This window comes from Schistocerca piceifrons, chromosome X (assembly GCF_021461385.2).
Source record: "Schistocerca piceifrons isolate TAMUIC-IGC-003096 chromosome X, iqSchPice1.1, whole genome shotgun sequence".
NCBI classification, from domain to species: Eukaryota; Metazoa; Arthropoda; class Insecta; order Orthoptera; family Acrididae; genus Schistocerca; species Schistocerca piceifrons.
Genome location: NC_060149.1, coordinates 412,938,121 through 412,958,933, shown reverse-complemented (window position 1 = coordinate 412,958,933; position 20,813 = coordinate 412,938,121).

The following is a 20,813-nucleotide window of genomic DNA, read 5'->3' as shown; positions in this document are numbered from 1 at the left end:
CTATAAAGTATTGATATGTAAATGTTCGACAGCCATAATTACCTAATAATCCTAGATAATGACTACCTTAGTTAACTGTCAGATAATCTTTAAATGATTACGTTTGTAAGTGGCCACTAGGCCCGTCCGGCTAGCCGAGCGGTCTAACGCACGGCTTTGCGTAGCGGGAAGGAGCGCCTGGTCCCCGGCACGAATCCGCACGGACTTGTGTCGAGGTCCGGTGAGTCGGTCAGTCTGTGGATGTTTTTAGGCGGTTTTCCATCTGCCTCAGCGCATGCAGGATGGTTCCCCTTATTCCGCCCCAGCTACACTATGTCGGCGATTGCCGCACAAACAAGTTCTCCACGTACGGTTCACCACTATTACTCTACCACGCAATCATAGGGGGCTACACTCGTTTGGTGTGAGACGTTCCCTGGGGGGCTCCACGGGGGGCCGAACCGCACAATAACCCTGGGTTCGGTGTGGGACGGGGGAGGGGTGAAGTGGACTGCGGTAGGCGTCGTGTGGTTGTGGACCGCTGCAACTGCGGCGGGGATGGAACCTCTCCGTCGTTTCTAGGTCCTCGGTTAACATACAACATACATACAAATGGCCACTAATAAAAGTTACATTAATATCGTACGAATAGTAAAAAGCAAACATTTGCATCAAATAATATATAGGTGGAGGGCAGAAGGATGCACTTTCTTTAAGCTGAGTATAATTGATTCTAATTATTTCATATTGTAAAACCGGATACAACCATGTTTAGGAATATTGATAATAACATATGTAATAGTGTAATTTTTTTAATGAGAGGTCGCAAAATGACCGCAATGATTCTGGCATTGTTCTAATACTATATATATCTCCACAAACAGCCTCAGTTTTGAAAGGCGGTCGTTATTTCAATTCAAACATAAATTTAGTAGTATGTGATGTCACAGAAAGTATTTAAGGCAAGCAGCAGCGAGAACACAGGCTTTAGTTTTCAGTCTTTCGTTCGTGAAGGCTTTCGACATTGGCGAGCAGTAGGTGTGTCTGGCGGCAGTCGAGATGGTCTAGACGGTGAAGGAACCGCGATAGTAAAACACTTTAGCTTTGTTTGGATGCCGATCGTTGCTCTCAGAATTATTTTGATGAGCGGAGGATAATATTCCAACTTTTCGCTGGACTAAAAGTATCTATGGTTGATCGAGGGCCTGTACTTTAACTTTTCGCTGGACTTGAGAATATCTGATTGTGATTCCGGTGACTGAGTTTGAGCACTGATACGAACTTTATTTGTTTGACGTGAGGCAGCTGAGAACTTTAAGTAAATTTCTGCTCTTAATACTGAGACTAGCGTGTGATAGCCTTCTTTACAGGGTTTCGCAGTGATTATTTAGGTTAAATAACTTTATTTTTTTGTCACAATTAACTGTGAGAAACTAAGCTGTCGGATTTTGAGCGTTTTCATAGAACTTCGTAATTAATGGGTTTTTAAATGAAATCGCACGCATGTCTCTTTTTCCGTTGCCCCACTGCGCTATATTAACTATTATTTTTCGCTGCTGTCATTTGCATCCACAATTGTGTAAGGCCACAATTTGCAAATGTGTGAATTATTTGCAACATGTATTTATTAGACTTAAACGATAATTATTCTGTTTTGACAACATTATTAATCCCACGAGATTTATTCATGTAGTTTTCTAATTTGTGTATTATTTCGCTAACCTATCTAGGGGTTTTATCTTGAACAAAAACATAGGCTTTAAAGAGCTAGTGTACAATCGACTCCTTCGATCTGGAAACGAGAAAGCTAACAGTCTGCGTCGTACATTGCCCACACCAAAAGCAGATTATAAGACTGCTGGTGCAGGCGTAAGGCCGTAATGGAGTGACTAATTGTTTGTGCGTGGAAGGTGGCGACAGCGCGTTTCGCCCTTGCGTACTAAGGAAAATGTGCATGCATCTATCTCCCGCCTAAATGACTACCTACATTATTGACAGCATTCAGCTCAGTCGCCTCGCTTTTTCTCCTATTAAGTTGTTCGCGTAATTTATTTAGACGCACCTATTCAAAGTCTCCTCTTTTCCTGCGCGTAACGTAATGACTGTGATACGATTTTGCCGGTCGGTGTGGCCGAGCGGTTCTAGGCGCTTCAGTCTGGAACCACGCGACCGCTACGGTCGCAGGTTCGAATCCTGCCTCGGGCATGGATGTGTGCGTTGTCCTTAGGTTAGTTGGGTTTAAGTAGTTCTAAATTCTAGGGGACTGATGACCTCAGATGTTAAGTTCAAAAAATGGCTCTGAGCACTATGGGACTTAACATCGATGGTCATCAGTCCCCTAGAACTTAGAACTACTTAAACCTAACTAACCTAAGGACATCACACAACACCCAGCCATTACGAGGCAGAGAAAATCCCTGACCCCGCCGGGAATCGAACCCGGGAACCGATGTTAAGTCCCATAGTGCTCAGAGCCATTTGAACCATTTGTGATACGATTTTGGCTTCTGTTTACCTGGTAAACTATGGTAGTGTGGAATGGTCTACTGTGTCTCAGGCGGCCAAGTTTATTGACAAGTGTGACAGATCAGATTCCATCGCTGCTACTTCCGGTATTAGTTGTAATTTTGATGCAGTATGGAGAGAGTCTTCAATAGTATTTGCCATCATCAGCACTGTCTACAACGACGGATATGGAAGCCTCAAGGCCTCCCTGCGAATAGCCTCATCTATTGCGCTAACATGCCCGTAATCATGGTATCAGCGTATGACACAGAAGTGATTTCTGGCGTTCCCCAAGGTAGTGTTATAGGCCCTTTTCTGTTCCTTATCTATATAAACGATTTGGGAGACAATCAGAGCAGCCGGCTTAAGCTGTTTGTAGATAACGCTGTCGTTTATTGACTAATAAAGTCATCAGAAGATCAAAACAAACTGCAAAACGATTTAGAACAGATATCTGAATGGTGCGAAAATTGGTAGCTGACCCTAAATAACGAAAAGTGGGAGGTCATCCACATGAGTGCTAAAAGGAATCCGTTAAACTTCGGTTACACATTAAATCAGTCAAATATAAAGGCCGGAAATTCAACTATATACCTAGGGATTACAATTACGAACAACTTAAATTGGAAGGAACACATAGAAAATGTTGTGGGGAAGGTTAACCAAAGACTGCGTTTCACTGGCACGTCACTTAGAAAATGTAACAAATCTAGCAAGGAGACTGCCTACACTATGCTTGTCCGTCCTCTTTTAGAATACTGCTGGGCGGTGTGGGATTCTTACCAGATAGAACTGACGGAATAAATCGAAAAAGTTCAAAGAAGGGCAGCACGTTTTGTATTATCGCGAAATATGGGAGAGAGTGTCACTGAAATGATACAGGATTTGGGCTGGACATCATTAAAAGAAAGGCGTTTTTCGTTGCGACGGAATCTTCTCACGAAATTCCAATCACCAACTTTCTCCTCCGAATGCGAAAATATTTTGTTGACACCGACCTGCATAGGGAAAAACGATCACCACGATAAAATAAGGGAAATCAGAGCTCGTACGGAAAGGTGTAGGTGTTCGTTCTTTCCGCGCTGCTATACGAAATTGGAATAAAAAGAGAATTGTGAAGGTGGTTCGATGAACCCTCTGCCAGGCACTTAAATGTGATTTGCAGAGTAACCATGTAGATGTAGACATTTTACAACCCTCTTTGCTGCACTTAAGCTTTAACATTTGATTTGACCAAGTAACTCCTTGACTTAATGGATTGTATGGTTGATGTGACCGTTTAACGGCTCTACCTTACATGCGAGTACCGTAAACTGTTGGTTCAAGAGCCATCCGTCGTCGTGCTGAATTTATTAAACGTCGACTGCAACTTCGGCGGCCGCTTGAGACCTATTATCGTCTTGAACTGCCAGCGGCCCAGAAACGATTTTGTATGTGCGCAGGCACAGTCCTGTTGATTGACTCCTGCAGTTTTGGAACTATCATCCGTTTTGAACGTTCTGGAACGAGTTGAAGTCGGCTATCGCTGCTCTGCATGTTACTGGGACCGAGAAATTTCTGCGGTCTGGTAGTCTCATGCTGCCGTTATCGGTAAATCCACTGTCTGAGCTCGGCTAGGGGAATATCTTTCGCTGGCAGTATTGTTACTCAGGCCTCGTGCGATGACACAGAAGGTACGCTGAATCGAATGAGGAATGGGGACAAGTTTATCCAAGAATCATTGCTGAGGCAGACTGTATATACATTCTACGACAACAGAAAAAGACCACCACTCCTCGTTGTCGTGCCGTATAGGGGCAACAATCAGGTTGGTATCCCCCGCCGACGTGGAAGTCTCCAAACACGTCTTCGCTAGTCGTCGGGGCTCAGTTCGAAGCGAGATTCATCACTGAGACATATCTACTACATTCAATGAGTTTCCTGGCCGAAGACGTGTTTGAAGATGCTCTGGACAGCGGAGAGTTCCACTCTGATTGTAACCACCATACAGTCCGCCAAGAAGGAGTGATAGTCTGGGTGCCATCTTTTCTTAATAGCAGGACCCCTTGGTTGTCAGCCGCGGTACAATTACAGCACAGCGGCACGTCGGTGGTATATAGCACACGCCGTTTTGGTGCTCTTCGTGGCAAATCATCTTGGACTTACATTTCAGCGAGGTAACGCCCGCCTGCACACAGCGAGAGTTTCTACTGCTTGTCTTCATGCTTGTCAAACCCTTACTTGGTCAGCAAGACCGCCGAATATCTACCCAACTGAGAACGTTTGGAGCATTATCGGTAGGGTCATGAAGCAGTTCGGGATTCTTACGATCTAACGCGCCAGTTGGACACAATTTGGCACGATATCCTTCAATAGAAGATCCAACAACTCCATCAATCAATGCCAAGCCAAGTAACTGCTTGCATAAGGGCCAGAGGTGGACCAGAGCGTTACTGACTTGCTCAATTTGTGCAGCTCTTTCCCTTCAATAAATCATCCAATTTATCTGAAATTTAAATTAAATTCCACATTGTCTTTTCGCATCATTGATGTCAGGGCTTGTGTAACAAGAAATGGAAGACATTGACTACACAAATCTGGAAATAACCGATTGTCTCAGATGCCTACTCACTATTTTTGCAGTGAGATGCATTACTTAGAAAGAAACTTGTCAAAATTATGACATCACATGGCGAAGTAAATTTCATTGTTCCTACCTAAGTACGATGTGTTGTGAATTTCCTGCAGCATTATGCGACGTAGCGTTTGTCCGAACAAAATCACGTTTTCTGATGCGTTGTATGAGAGATTTCAGAACATCACCCCAAGTGGACAAAAATGGAGAAGAAGACCCCCTTCCCCATGCTTGTGTTGTGATACCATCTCGACATTCACTTCATGCGAATTATGGAAGACCGTGGAAAATTAATTCACGGAGCCAGACGAATATTAGAACCCTTCCTCCAGAGCACAAGTCCACTGCATTATCCAAAACTCCACCTCGTTCAGTAGTTTATAATTGGCTCATGTTTCTTTAATGAAATGTTTGTTATATCAGTTACTAAGAGAATATCATCGTCGACGCCAAGATTGTGAAACTAAGTATGAATCAGGAGCAGCATCCACTGCACAATGAAGAAGTGCTAGATTACTCCCGGTATATGTATTATGACAATATTCAGTTGGAATGTAGAGCAAAAATGGGACTATAGAAGACCTATCACAGCAAACCACAGGACTCAAAATCTCCATCTGAATCGAAACGGGAGCAGTTCCCGTATGGCATCTAGATTCACATTTTGCGTGATTTGTCTAAATCGATTAAGGGCAATGCTGGGGTGGTGAAAAGGACGCAACAATTTTCCACATTAATAATCGTGCTTCACCTCTAGTGACCTCGTGACTAACGAGGCGTTACATCCTTCCTTTATTTCCGCAATTTCTTCGATGTAGCTGCTGGCAGCATCTGAATGAATCTGCAGTTTTTAGTCGTCAGAATTGTCTATATTATCCAGTGACACCCCAAACTAATTATCTTCGTACGAACGAAATTTCAGCCCACACTAGCGAATTGATGCAGAACAGACCAAATTGAAAAAAGGTGGTGGTTTCAGACCACTATTGTTTCAACCTTAACGGCCACCTTGGTCATTCATTTGCTGAACTGTGTTGTGCTAAATATTAACAAATTTCTTACCACGTTGTGATGTATGATCCACACGGTAGAAATTTTTTCTCGCTGCAGCGGTGTACGAAAAATAACGCCAAAAGTACGTCTACAGGTTTACTGCGCCGTTGATTGCCCCGTTGGCCGTATAGTGAAAGACGTGCCGAACATATTCGTCGTGGTTGAGAAGACGATCAGATACCTGGCTTTACACGTAATACGATGTCTACGAGAAATTATCACGGCAGTTAAGTTGCAGCATATTGATTGTTATAATGAGAGATGACTGGAAACACCCGAAAGTATTATGAAACTCAATTTTATGTATTAACATACAAATATTTATTTATTTACAGTGGATAACATTTTGCTGTTTGCATGGTGAGGTAATGGAGTAAATGTCGGGTGTCTCCCCTAAGAGTCGTCAGGCCCATTTTCTCTGGTGTTTCAGCAGATATATGCAATTTCGTTTTTTTTTTTTTTAACGTGTGGTTGGAGTCAACCCAAAATCAATAGTGCTCATACGAAGACCAGTGTCAACGGAAAGCGGCGGTTTGTTTCCTGTTACAAAACAAATTGATTTTACAGAGGAATTTTAGATGCCCATTTGTTAGACCGGTCTCAGATTAGTCTAGTTCGATAACTATTTTATCGATATATGTTAACAGCGACTGTAAAACTCGAAGAATAACCAGTAGACCTACTCCAGCAGCGACAGTACTGCCCTGGCCCGCGCTGACTGCTACCGCCAAGCATGTTGTCTAACGCGACATTCGTGGAACAGCAGAGTGAACATCCTTCACGCTACGATGGACAATCGCGACCAGTGGTCGGGTCCGCATCATCATGTTACGCACAAAAGACTTGTTAACCAAGGAAGATGCTCAACGTGTGCACCAGTCAAAGTGACACGGTGATGTGGTTTCTAGTTCGCTGGTAGTTTTCAGAACTTATACTGCACTGATTGTCCTCGTTCGACAGTAACACACGATGATCGATATCTCCAATTTTCAAGTCAAAGCAGCCGTAGGCTGAGTGTTCCAGAATTGAATTTGGGGTTCGATGAGGCGACAGGTCATCATGTATCGCATCAAACTGTTAGGTGATGGTTGCATAACGCGAATCTTCACTCCCGCCCACAATGATGAGCACCACGTCGTTCACAGCACTATGGACTCTGTAACAGATGCGTAAGAAATTATGCAGAATGCACACCACAGGATAGGCGTTGGGTACTGTTTGTGGACGAAACTCGGATATATTTGTACACTGATAATCACAGACAAAACGTTCGAGGACGACCCGGTAATACCGAACGCCTCCTACACTACATCCCACAAGTGCAACAAGGTAGTGGTGGAGCGATGTTCTGAGGTGGCATTACATGGAGTCACCGTACACATTTTACGGTTGTAGAGGAAAATCTCACTGCTCTAGATACAAGGACGAGATTCTGCAACAAATAGTGGGACCGTATCACCAACGTTTTGGTGATAATTTCACCTTGATGTATGATAACTCACGTGCTCGTCGTGCTGGTTTCGTGAACACGATCATTCAGCATGCTAGGATCAATATAATGGAGTGACCTAGCCGTTCCCTGGACGCGAACACAATCTAACAGGGATGGGATCGATTGAAACGAGCTATTTTGGTGCGTCGCCAATACCTACATAATCTGCGCGATGTACTGATTCACGCCTGCATCCGAGCGGGACAATAGGACGTTACACCACGTTTTGATGTTACTCAGGAGTCCTGCGAAAAATCCTCTATGGGAAATAGACAATTTTGTCGCTACAATTTTTTTTTATTTGGTGATCTAGAAATATTGAAAATGAATATATAAGGATGTCTGAGAACCAATTTTTGTTTCCTGCGGCATTAATTTAGAAATAAAGGAGTGATACAAGACTTTTTTTGACATAGGATGATTCAAGAAGAATGTCACATAATTTATGAGGTGATCCTCCATGTAAAAATAAACGGAAAATGTCCTACGAACATGTGTCCGATTTCCGATGGTTGCAGAACTGAAGTGGGTTGTAGGCTATGCACTTTCGTGAAAGATTATGAAGAGAAGTGTGAATATTACTTACCGAAATGGTGTGTAGCCGCTGTACTGTACAGAATAATGGTAGGACAGATGACTGATCCATCTCAATGCACTTGCCAACGCATTGGAGAGTGTGTTGTGTGGCATATCGAACATCATCACGGCGGGCAACGGTGTCAGTGATCGGAGCGACAAGTTCTTCACATGTATCCAACGTCGTAACATACACATCCACCTTCAACCAGGCCCTTAACAAAAGTCTAATTGGGTTAGGTCGGGTGGTCTGACAGGCCGGTTCATGGGTTCGCCACGGCCAATCCACCATTGAGGAAATGTATTATTCAAATACTGGGATATTTTTCTGGTACAGTGGGTCGGTGATCCATTATCAGAGACGTCGGGCGAAGTTCCTCTGGTATTTCAGCAAATGTTTGCAATTTCGTTTTTGCATTGTGTACCTGGAGTCATCCCAAACAAATAGCATGCGGCAATGTCCAGTGTCCAAGGAAAACGTCGGCTTGTTTATGCAAAAAAAAAAAAAAGGAATTTTGACGTGTCCATTGAGCCATTCAATAGAGTTGTCCCAAATTAGTCTAGTACAATATTTGTTTTTAGTGATGTGTATTAACAGTGACAGTGAAACACGGAGAATAAACAAAATGGTTCAAATGGCTCTGAACACTATGGGACTTAACTACTGAGGTCATCAGTCCCCTAGAACTTAGAACTACTTAAACCTAATTAACCTAAGGACATCACACACACCCATGCCCGAAGCTGGATTCGAACCTGCGATCGTAGCGGTCGTGCGGTTCCAGACTGTAGCGCCTAGAACCGCACGGTCTCTCCGGCCGGCGAGAATAAACACCAATCCAGCAGCGACTTAGTAGGGCTACATGCTTGGCGGTAGCTGTTCCACGCAGCAGCATTATTCGTTCTCAGAGAAACGGCATTTCTTTTCTTTTCCCCAAGTATTAAATGCTTCATTCTACTACGATGAATGTATAAAGGGAGAACCTACTGTCATTACTTAACAAAATTCTATGGTTTCACTCCTACAGTTGAAAGTTTCGCTACATATCAGATGAGGGGTGGTGGTACGTTGACTGAGAGTAGGAATAAGTGTAGTGAGCTGCATTATTGTCCGTAGGTCATCTCATAGCAAACAGTAGCTGATTCTCTTAATCGACACAAGGGTTCTAACTGTGGTCCCGATTTAAGGAGCGATCAGCAATGTCTGCTCTTCTGAGACACAATTTTCGGCGTGTATTTTTACACCACTAGCGTCTAGATCCTGGATGACGAATATCTGTCCTTTCCTTGGACTTTCGACCCCTCACATGTGCACCAGACACCATACGTTCGATGTGGTAGACAACTCTGCAGAAAGAACAGACATCCTCCAGCAGATTGCAAAGGTACAGATACCGATACAGTTACTACGTATCGAGTCGGGCTCATACTTGTCTCTGCCCGACCAGAGTTCACAGGTGGCCTTTTTATGCCCCATCATCCCTGTATAGGCGTGTTTCGTCGTCTGTCAATTTGCTGCGCGGCAGTCTAGTGTAGCGGAGCCTGCAGGGAGGGTCGCATGCAAGCATGATGTGCGCAACCACACACCCGAGTGCGGAAAGTAGGCACGAAAAGTAATAATTGTCGTTTCAAGTTAGTTTCGTGCGCCGGCCGATGTGGCCGAGCAGTTAGTTTAGGCGCTTCAGTCTGGAACCGCGCGACCGCTACGGTCGCAGGTTCGAATCCTGCCTCGGGCATGGATGTGTGTAATGTCCTTACGTTAGTTAGGTTTAAGTAGTTCTAAGTTCTAGGGGACTGATGACCTCAGAAGTTAAGTCCCATAGTGCTCAGAGCCATTTGAACAATTTTTTCTTTTTAGTTTCGTGCGGAAAGGACAAAACATATAATGTTTTTACGAAGACCAAACTGAATCTATACAGCAGTGGCTAATTCGAGTGAAGTTATGAAATCGTGTGAATAAAATTTGTTGTGGGTGAACTTTAGCTATCGTGGAGACATTATGTATGGACTGAAAATATAATAAATTCAGTTTGTAATAAAATTTGTTTCTGATATCAAAAAACCTAGTTCATTATTTTTATGGAGGTAACGAATTAGCTATGTGTAATAGTGAGAGTGAGTGTTTGATAAGATACATGTCACTTAGCAACACTATTAAACACTTTGTTATTGTGAAACGTATACGTTGAAAGAAAAACTGCTCATCAACAATGTCAAGGTCTACAGTCCGATGCCGAACGAATTCAACAGGAATCTAAAGAATTCAATTTTCGGGGATCAACATTTAATACCAAGATATGTCTTCGCCTTTATAGGGTCCACAACACGACCTCGTAGAAATTCAGTCACTTGCACGACTCGTGCTCGTCGACACTTCCTTGTGTTTGCTAATCCAGCGCGCTCTTCCTAACAACAAATCACTAATTTGGCAGTTCAAGCACAGGTATTATGTGCTCAGTGTTTCCAAACTAAGTACATGGTTCCTACTGCGTCTGCAGTACAGCACTTTCAGTTATTCCGTTGACTGTCCCCTGTCAGTTCCCCACACTAATATGTTGTGTCTTTCCCACGTCTTTACATGTGTATATTTTTCATTTTGAACTAGTGTATATAATGGATCTGCTAGGTAATGTACATAGTTCTGTGAAGCTGTTCACAGATGTCACAGTCAGATACATAGAGGTTGAGTACAAGAAAAAGATTGAAAAAGGCGTAAAATTCTGAATACGACCATCACTTGATGGAACAATTGTCAGATGAGACCCATAGTCATCCAATGTAAAATAATATGCGAAAACATACTGCTTCACTACAGCATTACCAAATGATTATTGTTTTCACCAAAACCGTAAAATATATCGTTTAATCCATCGGAAGATACTTAGCGCCTGCTTACCATGTAATTTAGTTGTGAGATAGCTATTGTTTCAGCCTAAAATTCTGTGGAATGAAGAATTTAATACTCATCCGCGAAGGAGAACACTTACAAATAACTCGTCCGACCGATTCTAGGGTACCGACATGACTCATTTTTACTATTTAGCTGAGTGTAGTAAGTGATCATCTCAACGATTTTTCTTTTTTGTTACCAAAGTAATGTGAAACAATTCAGTTTGCAGACTACGTATACATTGGCAGTTTAAAATTAGTAGTTTTAACATTAACGGGCATATTTTTCAGTCCTACTCGTGCAACTACTCTTAAAACAAGGGTTTTTTTAAAGGATACCAACTCTTAAATAACAATTCGTCTACGGAATAGAAGCTGTAAAGAAGAAACGATTCTGTGATATGTTTAAAACTTACTTTGCTACCTGTTGGACATTTCATGTTGCGAGCTAACAAAGATGTTCGGGCTCACATGCGGTTCCTCTTCGTCGAAATGTCTTGGCTCATACTCGTCTAGTGGTTGAACCGCACATATCGCATTACACACCCTAAATCAGACACTTGTGACCCTTTGGTTAAATTGTCTGGCTGATGGAAAGTTTGCGAAATACAAAGTTAACACAACATATAACAATAGTAATAGTAATATCGGGAGCTAAATTAACCACCCATAAATGATGTAGGCCACACAGTTGCGATTTGGTTAGAATAATGTTTATTCAGAAAGCAAACTAATAGCGAAAGTGGTCGTATTTAGAGTTACTGTTACACAAATGCCTAAAGACAGACTGTCCGCTTTCGTGTCTCAATACGTCTGTCCACTTTGGTGTCTCCAGCCAAACTGTCCGCTTTCGCGTATGCAACAGCACTCCCTCTGCCCGTCCCCGTGCCGCATTTCCCGCCCGCCGAACATACTCGCTCAGCTGACTAGGGCAGTTCCCTTTCCTGAGGCCGTCCATCTGATTGGCTACAGCTGCTTCTACATTATTTTACATTTTAACATATTTAAATAATCAAAGCCTGACCACTTTCACGTTCTAAATAAAGTAACAGTAATTGTTGTTGTTGTTGTTGTTGTTGTGGTCTTTAGTCCAGAGACTGGTTTGATGCACCTCTCCATGCTACTCTATCCTGTGCAAGCTTCTTCGTCTTCCAGTACCAACTGCAACCTACATCCTTCTGAATCTGCTTAGTGTATTCATCTCTTGGTCTCCCTCTACGATTTTTACCCTCCACGCTGCCCTGCAATACAAAATTGGTGATCCATTGATGCCTCAGAACATGTCCTACCAACCGATCCCTTCTTCTAGTCAAGGTGTGCCACAAATTTCTTGTCTCCCTAATCTATTCAATACCTCCTCATTAGTTATGTGATCTACCCATCTAATATTCATCATTCTTCTGTAGCACCACATTTCGAAAGCTTCTATTCTTTTCTTGTCCAAACTATTTATCGTCCACGTTTCACTCCCATACATGGCCACACTCCATACAAATACTTTCAGAAACGACTTCCTGACATTTAAATCTATACTCGATGTTAACAAATTTCTCTTCTTCAGAAACACTTTCCTTGCCATTGCCAGTCTACGTTTTGTATCCTCTGTACTTCTACCATCATCAGTTATTTTGTTCCCCAAATAGCAAAACTCATCTACTACTTTAAGTGTCTCATTTCCTAATCTAATACCCTCAGCATCACCCGATTTAATTTGACTACTTTCCATTATCCTCGTTTTGCTTTTGTTGATGTTCATCTTATACCCTCCTTTCAAGACAATGTCCATTCCGTTCAGCTGCTCTTCGAGGTCCTTTGCTGTCTCTGACAGAATTACAATGTCATCGGCGAACCTTAAAATTTTTATTTCTTCTCCATGAATTTTAATACCTACACTGAATTTTTCTTTTGTTTCCTTCACTGCTTGCTCAATATACAGATTGAATAACATCGGGGAGAGGCTACAACCCTGTCTCACTCCCTTCCCAACCACTGCTTCCCTGTCATGTCCCTCGACTCTTATAACTGCCATCCGGTTTCTGTACAAACTGTAAATAGCCTTTCGCTCCCTGTATTTTACCTCTGCCACCTTCAGAATTTGGAAGAGAGTATTCCAGACAACATTGTCAAAAGCTTTCCTAAGTCTACAAACGCTAGAAACGTAGCTTTGCCTTTCCTTAATCTATTTTCCAAGATGAGTCGTAGAGTCAGTATTGTCACACGTGTTTCAACATTTCTACGTAATCCAAACTCATCTTCCCCGAGGTTGGCTTCTACTAGTTTTTCCATTCGTCTGCAAAGAATTCGTGTTAGTATTTTGCAGCCGTGGCTTATTAAACTGATAGTTCGGTAATTTTCACATCTGTCAACACCTGCTTTCTTTGGGATTGGAATTATTATATTCTTCTTGAAGTCTGAGAGTATTTCGCCTGTCTCATACATCTTGCTCACCAGATGGTAGAGTTTTGTCAGGACTGGCTCTCCCAAGGCCGTCAGTAGTTCTAATGGAATGTTGTCTACTCCCGGGGCCTTGTTTCGGCTTAGGTCTTTCAGTCCTCTGTCAAACTCTTCACGCAGTATCATATCTCCCATTCCATCTTCATCTACATCCTCTTCCATTTCCATAATATTGTCCTCAAGTACATCGCCCTTGTATAGACCCTCTATATACTCCTTCCACCTTTCTGCTTTCCCCTCTTTGCTTAGAACTGGGTTTCAATCTGAGCTCTTAATATTCATACAAGTGGCTCTCTTTTCTCCAAAGGTCTCTTTAATTTCTCTGTAGGCTGTATCTATCTTACCCCTAGTGAGATAAGCCTCTACATCCTTACATTTGTCCTCTAGCCATGCCTGCTTAGCCATTTTGCACTTCCTGTCGATCTCATTTTTGAGACGTTTGTATTCCTTTTTGCCTGCTTCATTTACTGCATTTTTATATTTTCTCCTTTCATCAATTAAATTCAATATTTGTTCTGTTACCCAAGGATTTCTACTAGCCCTCATCTTTTTACCTACTTGATCCTCTGCTGCCTTCAATACTTCATCCCTCAGAGCTACCCATTCGTCTTCTCCTGTATTTCTTTCCCCCATTCCTGTCAATTGTTCCCTTATGCTGTCCCTGAAACTCTGTACAATCTCTGGTTTAGTCAGTTTATCCAGGTCCCATCTCCTTAAATTCCCACCTTTTTGCAATTTCTTCAGTTTTAATCTACAATTCATAACCAATAGATTGTGGTCAGAGTCCGCATCTGCCCCTGGAAACGTCTTACAATTTAAAACCTGGCTCCTAAATCTCTGTTTTACCATTATATAATCTATCTGAAACCTTCAAGTATCTCCAGGTCTCTTCCATGTATACAACCTTCTTTTATGATTCTTGAACCAAGTGTTAACTATGATTAAGTTATGTTCTGTGCAAAATTCTAACAGGCAGCTTCCTCTTTCATTTTTTATCCCCATTCCATATTCACCTACTACGTTTCCTTCTCTTCCTTTTCCTACCTCGAATTCCAGTCACCCATGACTATTAAATTTTCGTCTCCCTTCACTATTTGAATAATTTCTTTTATCTCATCATACATTTCATCAATCTCTGCGGAGATAGTTGGCATATAAACTTGTACTACTGTGGTAGGCGTTGGCTTTGTGTCTATCTTGGCCACAATAATGCAATCTCTATGCTGTTTGTAGTAGCTTACCCGCATTCCTATTTTTTTAATTCATTATTAGACCTACTCCTGCATTACCCATATTTGATTTTGTATTTATAACCTGACCAGAAGTCTTGTTTCTCCTGCCACCGTACGTCACTAAATCCCACTATATCTAACTTTAACCTATCCATTTTCCTTTTTAAATTTTCTAAACTACCTGCCCGATTAAGGGATCTGACATTCCATGCTCCGATCCGTAGAACGCCAGTTTTCTTTCTCCTGATAACGATGTCGTCCTGAGTAGTCCCCGCCCGGAGATCCGAATGAAGGACTATTTTACCTCCAGAATATTTTACCCAAGAGGACGCCATCATCATTTAACCGTACAGTAAAGCTGCATGCCCTCGGGAAAAATTACGGCTGTAGTTTCCCCTTGCTTTCAGCCGTTCGCAGTACCAGCACAGAAAGGCCGTTTTGGTTAATGTTACAAGGCCAGATCAGTCAATCATCCAGGCTGTTGCCCCTGCAACTATTGAAAAGGCTGCTGTCCCTCTTCAGGAACCACACGTTTGTCTGGCCTCTCATCAGATACCCCTCCGCTGTGGTCTAGGGTACGGCTATATGTATCGCTGAGGCACTCAAGCCTCCCCACCAACGGCAAGGTCCATGGTTCATGAAGGGGGGGGGGGGAGTAACAATAATATCCATTACATAATAAACGTTAAATTCTTGTACGTAAAACCAATTCAATTTCCTTCTTAGCTTTGAATGCCAAGGCCAGTAGCCTTTCCCCAATGTGCTTTCTGGTAAATAAATAAAGAACAAAAGTAACTAATATGCGCTACACTTTACAAGAAATATTCTATTACCTAATGATTCAATAAGGTGTCATGCTGCTACCGTTCTCTGTGTTTTGTGTGGAGGAAATGATGATCTGATGCTTAACTGAAAATACTGATAATTTAAATTTACTATATCTTTTTAACAAATGAAGTTACAGAGTTGATATTTACAACGTTTGTCATTTTAATGGTGCGCTTCTATATGAAATGTCGATCGTTAAGTTCGACCAAAGCGTTCTGATTTTAGCATTCAGGTTTTTGTTACAAAACTTGTTAATTTCACTTTAACAGTAAATCCTAAACTATTATAGACATGTTGCGTTACTACAGAATTAAATAGTTTTCATAAATGTTTCCCTTTATGACCGATCTTAGGTCCGCGATATTTAAACTACTACGTCTCCTTGGCCACAACGTCTTCTACTGGGTTTCCCTATGACGTAGGTTCTCGTCTGTCTCACTCGCACACTGCAGCGCTTAGGCCTCAATAGACAATAGACGTCTGTGAATTTCCTCATCTCGTGGTGAATCTGCGCTCTTTGTGGCACACGGTGCTCGACGACAGAGTTCGTTTTACAATTCCTGTAGGCTGACTCCTTCGGCCACATATTTAAATGAGAGCGCAATGCTCGTTAACTCACAATGTTATTGGGCATAATTTTTGTCGGGGCATGCTGACCTCTTTTCAGAGCAATTGGCAGCTTCTATGATTAATCAGTAATAAAGGTTATTTTTCTCCTCAAGTTGTGTCGGATTATTTAAGACGAATTTAATTTGCGAATGTGTATATTGTGAAGATGTAGTTAAACGGCCTAATTACTTGAAGACTTTTTTGCAAGATGGTTATGGGTGAACAACACGAAATATACTTACTGCTGGCTTTGGCAATCAGTTCTTCGTTTCTAAATGATAAGTTACTCCGTAAAATTGTTCCATAAGACGTTACCGAGTGGAAATATGCAAAATTTGTCTGAAGGTTAATGTGATTGTTTCCAAGTCTACTAATTATAAGTAAAGCTGTCTGAACTTAACTGTTTAAATAGCACAGTAATATGCTTCCTCCAGTTCAAGTTTTCATCAATATGTGTACCCAAAAATTTGGAGCTTTCTACCCCTTTTACTGACACCTGTCCCTGTGCTACAACAACTGTTTGTATTGCATTTATTTCTTTTACAAAACTAAATATGTGTGTCTTCTCAAACTTAAGGGAGAGTAAATTTTCAGAGAATCACTCTTTGAAAAACACAATTAAAAATTTGTTTTGTTGATTTATCTCTAATGGTATTTATTATGACACTAGTATCGTCTTCAAAAACTACCAATGCTGCTTGATGAATATTAAATGGAAGGTCATTTACACTTACAAGGAATAGAAGTAGACCCAAAATTGAAACCTGGGGGACTCCCTCCCGGTTTTTTTTATTGTCCACCCAACCACTAAAAATTTCTCTCCTTCAAATATTGTTTGAATTATTCGTCACAATGTCTTTCAGTAAAAATACGGCTGCATAGCCCCTCAAGAGCTGACCGATTGACAATTTCTTGCATTCTATTTGTTAAATATGATTAAAAACAGTTGTTCGTAAAGTCATCAAATCCATATAACTTAAGCTTTTGGTTTGGAGTAAAATGTGCTGTGCAGTTAAATGCCGTATAAAGATTGCATAAAATACCAGCTGGCGATATTTTATAATTTGAGGCTGGTAATATTTTGTGAATGAATGTATAGATAGCATTCTTGGCCTAGCAATCATTCTATAATCCAAGCTGTGATGTGCTAATATAACTATTTCTGCTTAAATGTGAGATTACCTTTGAGTACATTACTTTTTCGAATATTTTGGAAAATCATGTTAGTAGAGAAATTGGAAGATATTTATTCACGTCTTTATTGTCATCTTTCTTATGAAGATGATTAACAGTTGCATAATTTAATCCGTCTGGAAAAATTCACTGTGTCAGTGATGCATTACATGTATCACTAAGGACGTTACTTATTTAGTTAAAGCAAATCATTAGAATTCTGTCGTACGTTCCATCACCATCATATAGTCCGATGAACGTTTTGTGACAAGTTATAGCTGTGTGCAGGATGAGAACTCGACGCAGCATACCTGTCTCTCGCGGGCAGTGCTGCAACAATTATGTTATCTGAGCACGTTCTACGGAGCGCCTCAGAACTTTAGTTTGTCACTGGTTTCTCTCCGCTCGTCGATCTGAGACCCTTACCATGTTTTACTAATGGAAGAGATCGAGAAAGTTCACAGTGGAGATGCATGGTTCGTCTCGTGCTTATTTAGCAATCGCGAAAGCACCACACAAATGAGTACAAACCTCAGCGAAAGAAAAATATTAAGCATCGCGGAAATGCGTGTTCTTAAAACTTCAGGAGTTTACCATCTAAGATGAGGCAATAAACATAGCCCTATTGCTTTTCCTAGCACACTCCCTCATTTAATGCTAGTGGCTAGTCATAATGACAGTTTGCGTGATTTGTCTAAATCGATTAAGGGCAATGTTGGGGTGGTGAAAAGGACGCAACAATTTTCCACATTAATCATCGTGCTTCACCTCTAGTGACCTCGTGACTAACGAGGCCTTACATCCTTCCTTTATTTCTGCAATTTCTTCGATGTAGCTGCTGGCAGCATCTGAATGAATCTGCAGTTTTTAGTCGTCAGAATTGTCTATATTATCCAGTGACACCCCAAACTAATTATCTTCGTACGAACGAAATTTCAGCCCACAGTAGCGAATTGATGCAGAACAGACCAATTTGAAAAAGGTGGTGGTTTCAGACCACTATTGTTTCAACCTTAACGGCCACCTTGGTCATTCATTTGCTGAACTGTGTTGTGCTAAATATTAACAAATTTCTTACCACGTTGTGATGTATGATCCACACGGTAGAAATTTTTTCTCGCTGCAGCGGTGTACGAAAAATAACGCCAAAAGTACGTCTACAGGTTTACTGCGCCGTTGATTGCCCCGTTGGTCGTATAGTGAAAGACGTGCCGAACATATTCGTCGCGGTTGAGAAGACGATCAGATACCTGGCTTTACACGTAATACGATGTCTACGAGAAATTATCACGGCAGTTAAGTTGCAGCATATTGATTGTTATAATGAGAGATGACTGGAAACACCCGAAAGTATTATGAAACTCAATTTTATGTATTAACATACAAACATTTATTTATTTATTTACAGTGGATAACATTTTGCTGTTTGCATGGTGAGGTAATGGAGTAAATGTCGGGTGTCTCCCCTAAGAGTCGTCAGGCCCATTTTCTCTGGTGTTTCAGCAGATATATCCAATTTCGTTTTTTTTTTTTTTTTTTTTTAACGTGTGGTTGGAGTCAACCCAAAAACAATAGTGCTCATACAAAGACCAGTGTCAACGGAAAGCGGCGGTTTGTTTCCTGTTACAAAACAAGTTGATTTTACAGAGGAATTTTAGATGCCCATTTGTTAGACCGGTCTCAGATTAGTCTAGTTCGATAACTATTTTATCGATATATGTTAACAGCGACTGTAAAACTCGAAGAATAACCAGTAGACCTACTCCAGCAGCGACAGTACTGCCCTGGCCCGCGCTGACTCAAGAAGAATGTCACATAATTTATGAGGTGATCCTCCATGTAAAAATAAACGGAAAATGTCCTACGAACATGTGTCCGATTTCCGATGGTTGCAGAACTGAAGTGGGTTGTAGGCTATTGCACTTTCGTGAAAGATTATGAAGAGAAGTGTGAATATTACTTACCGAAATGCTGTGTAGCCGCTGTACTGTACAGAATAATGGTAGGACAGATGACTGATCCATCTCAATGCACTTGCCAACGCATTGGAGAGTGTGTTGTGTGGCATATCGAACATCATCACGGCGGGCAACGGTGTCAGTGATGCGAGCGACAAGTTCTTCACATGTATCCAACGTCGTAACATACACATCCACCTTCAACCAGGCCCTTAACAAAAGTCTAATTGGGTTAGGTCGGGTGGTCTGACAGGCCGGTTCATGGGTTCGCCACGGCCAATCCACCATTGAGGAAATGTATTATTCAAATACTGGGATATTTTTCTGGTACAGTGGGTCGGTGATCCATTATCAGAGACGTCGGGCGAAGTTCCTCTGGTATTTCAGCAGATGTTTGCAATTTCGTTTTTGCATTGTGTACCTGGAGTCATCCCAAACAAATAGCATGCGGCAATGTCCAGTGTCCAAGGAAAACGTCGGTTTGTTTATGCAAAAAAAAAAAAGGAATTTTGACGTGTCCATTGAGCCATTCAATAGAGTTGTCCCAAATTAGTCTAGTACAATATTTGTTTTTAGTGATGTGTATTAACAGTGACAGTGAAACACGGAGAATAAACAAAATGGTTCAAATGGCTCTGAACACTATGGGACTTAACTACTGAGGTCATCAGTCCCCTAGAACTTAGAACTACTTAAACCTAATTAACCTAAGGACATCACACACACCCATGCCCGAAGCTGGATTCGAACCTGCGATCGTAGCGGTCGTGCGGTTCCAGACTGTAGCGCCTAGAACCGCACGGTCTCTCCGGCCGGCGAGAATAAACACCAATCCAGCAGCGACTTAGTAGGGCTACATGCTTGGCGGTAGCTGTTCCACGCAGCAGCATTATTCGTTCTCAGAGAAACGGCATTTCTTTTCTTTTCCCCAAGTATTAAATGCTTCATTCTACTACGATGAATGTATAAAGGGAGAACCTACTGTCATTACTTAACAAAATTCTATGGTTTCACTCCTACAGTTGAAAGTTTCGCTACATATCAGATGAGGGGTGGTGGTACGTTGACTGAGAGTAGGAATAAGTGTAGTGAGCTGCATTATTGTCCGTAGGTCATCTCATAGCAAACAGTAGCTGATTCTCTTAATCGACACAAGGGTTCTAACTGTGGTCCCGATTTAAGGAGCGATCAGCAATGTCTGCTCTTCTGAGACACAATTTTCGGCGTGTATTTTTACACCACTAGCGTCTAGATCCTGGATGACGAATATCTGTCCTTTCCTTGGACTTTCGACCCCTCACATGTGCACCAGACACCATACGTTCGATGTGGTAGACAACTCTGCAGAAAGAACAGACATCCTCCAGCAGATTGCAAAGGTACAGATACCGATACAGTTACTACGTATCGAGTCGGGCTCATACTTGTCTCTGCCCGACCAGAGTTCACAG